Here is an 8,907-nt window from a genome sequence, read left to right as displayed (position 1 = left end):
ATTCAGAAATGTAAGTGTGGGGCCTGCAATCAATATCTAAAAAAAAAAGCTTTCCAAATGTATCTGATGTAACAATTGGGGTTGGAAACCTCTGTGTTTCTGGCATCATTGTTCAGTGTTGGGTCATTACCTTCTAGAAGTTTTTGATGTAAAGCAGATAGCGTTGACTTAACATCTGCAGTACTCTCAGATCATTATAAATAATGGCAGTAAATGTTGAACGAATATGTAAGATTTATATATACATTGTGTAGAACTCAAACATGATATAGTTGTGTTGCTGGAATGTCACAATCAATCTAGACAACGATGACGTATGTAGGCATTTAATTGGAATATGTCTTCTCTTTTAGTGTACACGGGTTGACCTTCCTACCACCATGTTCTTGGTTTGCTCAATTTTCAAAGAAGTTTCTTTCAAAGCAGTTTCTGTGGCATAGAGGCATAAGCCCTGTGCAGTGTATAAGGGTTTCTTGGCAAGAAGCAAGACTTCAGAATCCCGTGAGCAATGGGAAATTTCAGGGTTTGTGTGTGTGTTTGTGTGTGCATGCACACCTATGTGACATTTGACAGGTCTCAAAAAGTGTAGCTGCAAATGCCCTTACACCCAGCGTGTAATCTAAGAAATGCAAGTCATTTGGATGGGGCTGCCGTCAATATGCAGTGAAACTCTGAGGCTCTAGTGATGGAATTAAACTGACAGCAAAGAGGCCAACAAGCAGTGGGGGAGAGTGTCTCATCAGTCATGTCCTTTACGTGGGGACGGGATGGATCCATCCACTCAAGAAGGCAGGGAGTGGGGAGCCTTGAGACGCTTCAATCCCTTCTGTGGATTCCCACAGAGAGAATTGATTTTGTCAGCTCCTCAAACAGATTAGCAAGTCAACAGAGCAGCTTCCCCAAAGCTGGAGACAGTCTTTGCCTCTTTGCCGCACACCAGCTGTTTGCTTGATAAGTAGAACAAAGCCCTGGCGAGTGCCGAGAGAGAAGGGTGCGGCCAGTGCCTCTGGCTGACAGCGCATTCAGAGGAGCTAAAAAAACAAGGGCATAAACTCTAAAAATCTTTCAGGTTTCGTTTACTCAGGCAAAAAGGAGTCATGACTACTATAGCAATTAACTGAGTTTGATGAATAGATATAACCGACCTGACAAAATCAGACCTGTACCCCTTTTTTCTTTGGCAATAGACTATGTGGTGTTTACTTTTTTTCTCCACCCCACCCCTCCCCCAATGCGCGTGCGCGCGCGCGCACACACACGCATACCATCTTTTTCTGCCTGTGAAAACTCAATTTTACTTTCTCATCTCATTTATCTGTCTTCCAACTCAGGAGACTACATACATTGAATTTCATTGTTCCCCAATTATTTCATGCAGGGAAATTTTATCTATCTGGAGAACCAGTGCTGTATATTTTCTGCAACTTATTTCTTTTCCTTTTTTTCTTTTTCTCTCCTTCTCTCCCTTTTTCCTTCCCTCTGTTCCTCCCTTTTTCTCTCCCACCATTCATTCATTCACTCATTCATTCATCCCACCCCAGGTCTGCCTAGCTGGTGCTGGTCTGTGTTGAGCCTTTATTTCTTGTTTTATTCAATCACTATCTATCTTTATTAAGTATCTATTATGTACCGCTCACAGGGCCTAGAGATACAGAGATAAAAGCCAGTCTCTTACTCTTCATATTGTTTGTAGCCCAGCAGAGATCTCAGATGCCAGAAAATCAAATTATATGTGCTATTTGTTGAATGTAATTAAATATTTAGTGTTGAAATGTACAACTTTAGAAATAGATATGCTGGAAAGATGTTTCAAAACAGATTTAAACCACTCAAAAGACCAAAATGATGGTGCCAATCAGACAAGGCCAAGGAGGTTTATATGTCTCCGTTCATCTCTCTAAGGCGCTCCTATAAGGCAACCAGCTTTCAGAGGGACTGGCTTCCAAAGTGGCTAGGAGAGGTTTCCTGTACTTCCATGGTAGCTCAGGTGTGGGGAACCCAGGGTGAAGGCAGGTGAAGCCAACCTGGCCACTCAGTTTCAGCCGCATGTTCATCTTAACTCTGGTGAAGATTCTCTATAACTCTCCCAGGGCCTGCATACCGTCTGCATTCCAAAGAGCTTTCCTCGGGCTACCTAGTTTCTCTAACCTTTGAGAATAATTTTCTCTTTCATGGTTTAGAAAAGAGGTAGAATGAGGGCAAAAAGGAAATAGGAGAAATAAAATAAACTATCAATTTAATAATCTCTCAATTGTTAACCCCACAAACTCTTCAGGGGAAATGAACATGATTCAGAGGAGGGGCTGCGTGTTTTAACAAAGGTGGCTTTTCCCATTGAGCGAAGTCCTAGTTTATGGCAGGGTGGCTCAGGTGAGCCTTGTCCATGAAAGTAGATCACTTTGGAATAAATTGTTTAATTTGATCTGGGAATGGAATGTACCTTGTACACCTCCTTTTTCAAGCAACTGACATTTTTACAGCTTATAATTCAGTTTACTTAAGATGAGGACAAACCAGTTCTTGGCATTTCCAGAAAGTCTAGGATGACAAAACTTCCCCTCTCCCCCCTGCCTCCCACAATCTCTCTCATGTTCAAACACACACACACACACACACACACACACACACACACACACACACATTATCTTCATGCACTGCCTTCAATAATTTAGATTCCCCCATAGCCATTGGGTTGTTATTGCATGAAGACTGGCTATGGGATAAAATTAGCTGATTGAGTTCTTGTCTGAAAAAAATGACAAATGTTTTAAATACTCAGGGCTCACATTTGGTCTACATTGAGTCCTGTCCTCCCTGGATAAGTATGTTCACTGTGTAAAGCCGATTTGTGTAAACCCCTCTCATGGCAGAGGTAGAGAAGCCCCTGGGTTCATTACCAACAACAGTGCATGTTAGGTTTTGAGACTTCAGGAACACATTGGACAGGGATGTGCCTAAAAAAAGGGATTGGGGGCCTTATCTCTCAAAATATGAAAAAAGAAGTAATTTTAGAAAATTGGGCCTATAGACATTTTGCCCATTGCATGTAATATAGTCTGAGGAATTCTGTATATCTTTCCAGGCTATGAATTGTTTTTATGTCAAGGATTTTGTTGTATTCTCTGTTTACTAGGGAACCGCCTCCCCACCCCACCACACACACATCAGAAGGAGGAAGTGGGCTTACATGGTAGGAAGAAAGTTCAAGTCAGAAAAAAGGAAAAATGTTCTCTGTCCTGAAGAAGGCATAAAAGCACTAGACAACTGCTAGAAATTTATTCTTGGTTTGGTTGTCTTTGTGTCTGTTTTATGTAGGTTAAATTTGACTATGTCTAATGTCTTCTGTAATTGTGTTATATTGATGTGTCAAAAAATAGGCCATCACCTTGAACTTGAAAATCCATTTTGCAAACATTTGCGTACTTACATTGTGTCAGGCACTGGAAGTAGGTATAGGTAAGACCTCGGGTCTCCTTAGGTGAGTCAAATTGGTGAACTGCCAATAAAAGACCCAAGGTTCAAAGTATGGAACTGCCCTTCCTCTGTCCCAACCAACATGTGGCCATGGGCTTGATCCAGAAAATAACAGGAATATTTTCAAGGATGAAAGGTGTCTAGAAAGCTTTTTTTCTGAAATTCTGGATTAAATTGGTCATCCATATCATCATGATCGTGGTCATTATTGTTATGTTTCATTTGAGCTTCCACTCCAGCCCTCCAAGAAGGTGGCATGCTTTCTACGGGAAGGGAAATTGAGAAAGCCTCACTATTTCCAGGAATTCCATTTGAGCAAGCCGGTCTTGCCACTCTTCATAAAGGTGATGGGGTTAGAAACTCGTCTGGGAAGCCTAGTCAGTAATAAGACTCTTTTAAGATATACGTCACTCCACTATGAAGCCATTGAAATGAGGTGGGGGAAACACTCAAAGGAACAAAATTAATTTATTCTCCAGCCTCTTTGGGTGAATTTCTATGGACTTTGTTGCTGTAGTATCAGTTCTGTGTGTGTGTGTGTGTGTGTGTGTGTGTGAGACAGAGAGAGAGAGAGAGAGAGAGAGAGAGAGAGAGAGAGAGAGAGAGAGAGAGAGAGAGGGTTTAGTGCCATGCTTTGTCTTTCAAAGATAACTGTTTTTCTTAATGTGAATCCCCAAAGAACAGGATTGGAATTATCCCCCAAATATTCTAGTTTCCCTTAATTATGCACTTGACATTTTAGAATCTGCCTAAGTATTTTCAGACTATAAGATGAGATATACTTTATATTACTGGTTTTCTAGACAGGCAGGGTAGTGCTATCTTTGGCTTTTCTCCACCTCCTTTCTGTGCAGAGCAGAAGTGCCCTTGGTGGACAAGTCTTTATTTCTCCAGCCCAGAAGAAGTGGTGGGAACTGGGGGTAAAGCTGGGGGTTGGGCCAAGGGTGGGAGAAATGTTAGTAGATACCCCACCAGTGTTTCCAAGGCCCTCTGCTATTCAGACATAGAGGGAGGTTGCTGCTGGGCAGGAGACTAGCTACCCCCCATGTCATGAGCCCATTTTGACAGACACAAAAGGATATGAGTAAGAGTGGGTGAAGCTTGGTGAACAAAGAATTTTTAGTGAGCTCCTTATCTTTCAGTAAGATGTAATGGACCAGAAAATGCCACCCTTAAGGGAAGATGCCATCAGTATTCAAGGATCATGATTATAGGATCTAAAGACCAGTGAAGCCGAAGCCAAAAAAATGCATTTGGCTTACCCAGCGTTACTCTGGTTGTTAGGGGCTAAAGCAAGACCTCTTGCATTCTGGTCCAGAGCTTCTCCTTCAGCACCACGAGGCTGTGTGTGTGTGTGGAACGTCCTCTCTGCAGATTTTGGGGTGGGGTCATTTTGGTTCTTGGTCTCAATCCTGATCTAGAGAACTTTCACCCCACTTTACTTTTCTCAGCCAGACTCTTGACTCCTTTTCTTCCAGTACTACAGCCATCTGCTCACCCACCTTGACACTCAGGGGAAGGAGGGGGGGGGGGGGAGGAAATCTGTGTGACCCATGGAAAATTTCATTGCAGATAAAACCATTCTAAACCCCTCCCTGCTTTTCCCCACCAGGAATCTGAAAAATCAGTTATTTTGGCCTGTCATCTGTAGTATTTTCACAGCTATGGAGGTGCCCTGGCTCTCAACAGTCTAGCTGGGTCACCATGCCTCAGTCAGATTTTGAAATTTGATACTGTTCCTTAAAATAATTTTTTCTAGGAGTGTGCCATATCAGCTTGCCTTATCTTGCACTCAATTTGTTTTTGGCTCTGATTTTTTTTTTTTATTGGAGTTTGTATTGGCTAACAGACCTGATGGTTTAATTCATTGCCAACTTGATATAAATTGGTTTTGAGTCTTAAGCAGGGCCTGGCCCCAGGTAAAATTGCGAAATTGTTGAAATGTGTTTCTGGCACCCAACCACTTCCTTTTCTAGCCCCCTCTGATCTCGTGTCCTTCCCTTCCCTTCCCTTCCCTGGGTTTGCCTGGTGCTAGCTATTTCTCTTGGAATGTACTTGACAAATGTAACCATTTTATGTGGTTAACCAATTATATTTGTATAATAACAGCATTTCTAAAACAAGTTGTGCATCTTCCTATCCCACTTCTGCTTAGTTGTGTCAGACATCGGTGGTCTCTAAACTTGGTTGATCATATACTATTTGGAGATTTTTATTCCAAATACAGGTTCTTAGGCCTCACCTTGCAACAGAAGGAGGAAGTTCTGGGTTGGAGAGCGGGAATCGGTATTTTTAAACAAGGTTTCTGGGAAATTCTGATTAAAATTAGCCACTGATCTCCAGTTGGAAGATTCCTTCCAACCTTGAGATTCTGTGACCCTGTGATAATATCCTCATCACAGCACTGGGAGGAATCATACTAATAATAGCAGCTAAAAAGCTGTTATTAGCTATAAAGCTAAGCATTTTATATGAATTATCTCAGAGTGAGGACATTTTTAATCTCTCTTCAGCAACAGAGGAACTCAAGGCTCATAAAACCTGGAAGAGAACTGACTAGAGTGTCTTGAAATTCCTGTAACTACCAGAGGCGTAATAAATTCTCCAAATTCTCCACTCTGGGTTCCAGGGTTCTTTGTGGGGCATGGAGATTAGTGAAGGTAATCTCAGTCCATTCAATCTGTAGCCCAGCTGTGAAGTCCTTAGGAATAGGAAACATGCCTTATTGCCTGCCCTCTTCCCTTCCCCAGCACATCCCAAACCACTGTATACTTCAATAATGGCAAGCAGAAGGCCCTCAGTGGGCATTTGTTGAATTGGAATGATCTGTATCACAGTTCTTCAGATTTTTAGCTCAAGGCTTTTCTGCCATCTAGGATTTAATTAACTCAAGGACTCCAAGGTATAAATTGAGAACAGGGCTTAATTTGTTGTATCATGGTAAGATATAACAATCTTACCATACAAATTATAAAGTAAATTATCTCTAATGATAAAATTTCAGGCATCTGGATAGTTAAACTAGTTTTGGGAAAGGTGTAGCTTGTAGGTACACACACACACACACACACACACACACACACACACACCCCTGCTTGTTTTTCAAAAGCTACCAGTGCAATTCAATGAGGAAATGGAGGTCTTTTCAGAAGTGGTACTGCTCAGTGGATTGAGCGTCGGCCTGGGAGCTAAGTGTCGCTGGTTCGATCTTCCAGTCAGGGCACATCAGAGAAGGAAAACTCTGACTCCAAAAAACCTCCGCTGCCTTGCGGCATACCTCTTCAGGGGAAAGGCTAAGGGAGTAAACCCCGACAGAAAATCCGGAGCCGGAGTCCCTAAGGCGGTTCGACGTTGTAGTCAACACCGGCAACTCCTGCGGCGCACCTGAAGCCAAGCTGTATTGACTCCGTCTTTCCCTTGGACCCTTCAGCTGCGAAGAGAGGGGGGGTCTGCTGCATGGGCAACAGCAGACCCTCCATATCACCCTGCCCAGGCTCTGTAGCTTCAGCTTCACTGGAGAGGACACTCCAGCGTCATCGCAAGATGTCGATTCAACACACGGGAGGAGACAGATACCGTGTCACTCCCGAGTCGGACTGCACAGCCATTCTCGGCCGTGCAGATAGACTCTTAAGAAGCTACACCATCGTCTCTCGAGACGGACGGCTGCCGACGGACTGGAGCAACTGAATATCGATATGGGAGATAAAAAAGAAATTCTTGGTCCTTACAAAATACCATACATTGAAGTTAATCTAAAATGGGTCATAGGCTTAAATGTGGAAATTAAAACAATAAAATTGCTAGTAGACAAAATAGGAGAGTACCTTTATAATCTTGGCATAGGCAAAGATTTCTTAGGCAGACCACAAAGTTACTAACTCCCCCAAAATAATAAGTTGGATCTCATCAAACAAAAAGACTGATACATTTCCACTCATCACAAGATATCATTTAAAAAGTAGAAAGGCAAATTATAGCATGGGAGGGATATATTTGCCAAAAAACTAGAGAGAAAAATATTTGCCAAATAACTAGAATCCAGAACATACAAAGAACTCTTATAACTCAGTTATAACAAGACAACCTAATTAAAAAATGTGCACAAAATCAGATAGGAACTTTATAAATAAAAATAGGTAAGTGGCCGATAAGATGCTCAACATTATTAGTCATTGGTAAATGAAGAATAAATTAATAGAGGTATTATTGTACACACATAGAATGACTAAAATGAAATGACTGACAATACAAAGTGTTGGTAAGAGTTTGGAACATATGGAACTCATAGCTACTTGGTGGTATAAAATTCTGCAACCAGTTTGGAAACTGGTTTGGAAATTTTCTAATAAATATTAATACACACCTACTCTACAAAGCAACAATTCCACTCCTAAGCATTCATCCAAGAGAAATAAAAATATATGTCTAAGAAAAACTTGCCCAGGAATGTTCAATAGTAGGTTTGTTATTAAAAATCCCAAACTGGAAACAACCCAGATGTCTCTCACTAACATGGAATACTGTTTAGCAATAAAAAAGTTGCTGATGCAAACAACAACACAGATGATTCTCAGGAGCAATATAACGAGTGAAAGAAGCCAGACGCAAAGACTTTACGTTGGATGATTCTATTTACATGAAGTTAGAGAGCAGCCAAAATGAATCTATAATGATACACATCAGAAATGTGATGATCTCAGAACGGGAAGGAAGACGCTATTGACTGAGCAGGGGCAGGTATAAAATTGTCCCAGTTATCTCCTGTCAGAGACAACCCCCCAAACTTAGTGGTTTCCATATGGCACTGTTACGTAGGTTGAACTTGAGGGACCCACGACGCTTTCCTCACGTATCTGACATTTTGGTGGGGTGAGTTGGAAGGCTGGGCTCACCTGGACTGTTGACTGCAGCCTGTGTGTGGCCTGTCCACCATGATGGCTTCAGGTGGTCAGACTTCTTACCTGATGTTTAGGGCACTGAGTGTGAGTGTTCCAGAGAATAAGACAGAAGCTGCGTTGTCTTCGTTGGTCCAGCCTTGGAGTCTTAAAATGTTACTTCTCTATGCGACTGGTCAAGGCAGTGACCAGTCTGTCTGGATTCAGAAAAAGAGCACAGTGACCCCACATTTCAGGAATGTCAATGAATTTGCAGCCACATTTTAAAAGTTCCTCAGGAACTTTCTGTGGCTGATAAAAATATTCTATATTTTGATCTGGGTGGTGGTTACATGCATGTGAACAACATTATTTAAGATTTGTGCACTTTGTGTAAATTATACTACAATTTAAAACATCTGCAGAGTGCTTTATATACATCACTGTCATTTGTTTTGAACAATCCTATGAGACAACAATTATTATCTCATTTTATAAATATCCAATTTTACTTATTTGCTTGGTCAGTATCAGACAGAATTGGGGTTCAAATTCA

The sequence above is a fragment of the Furipterus horrens genome, unplaced genomic scaffold, assembly GCF_987537825.1.
Source record: "Furipterus horrens unplaced genomic scaffold, mFurHor1.1.pri manual_scaffold_1, whole genome shotgun sequence".
Lineage (NCBI taxonomy): Eukaryota > Metazoa > Chordata > Mammalia > Chiroptera > Furipteridae > Furipterus > Furipterus horrens.
Note: the sequence above shows the minus strand (reverse complement) of the source record.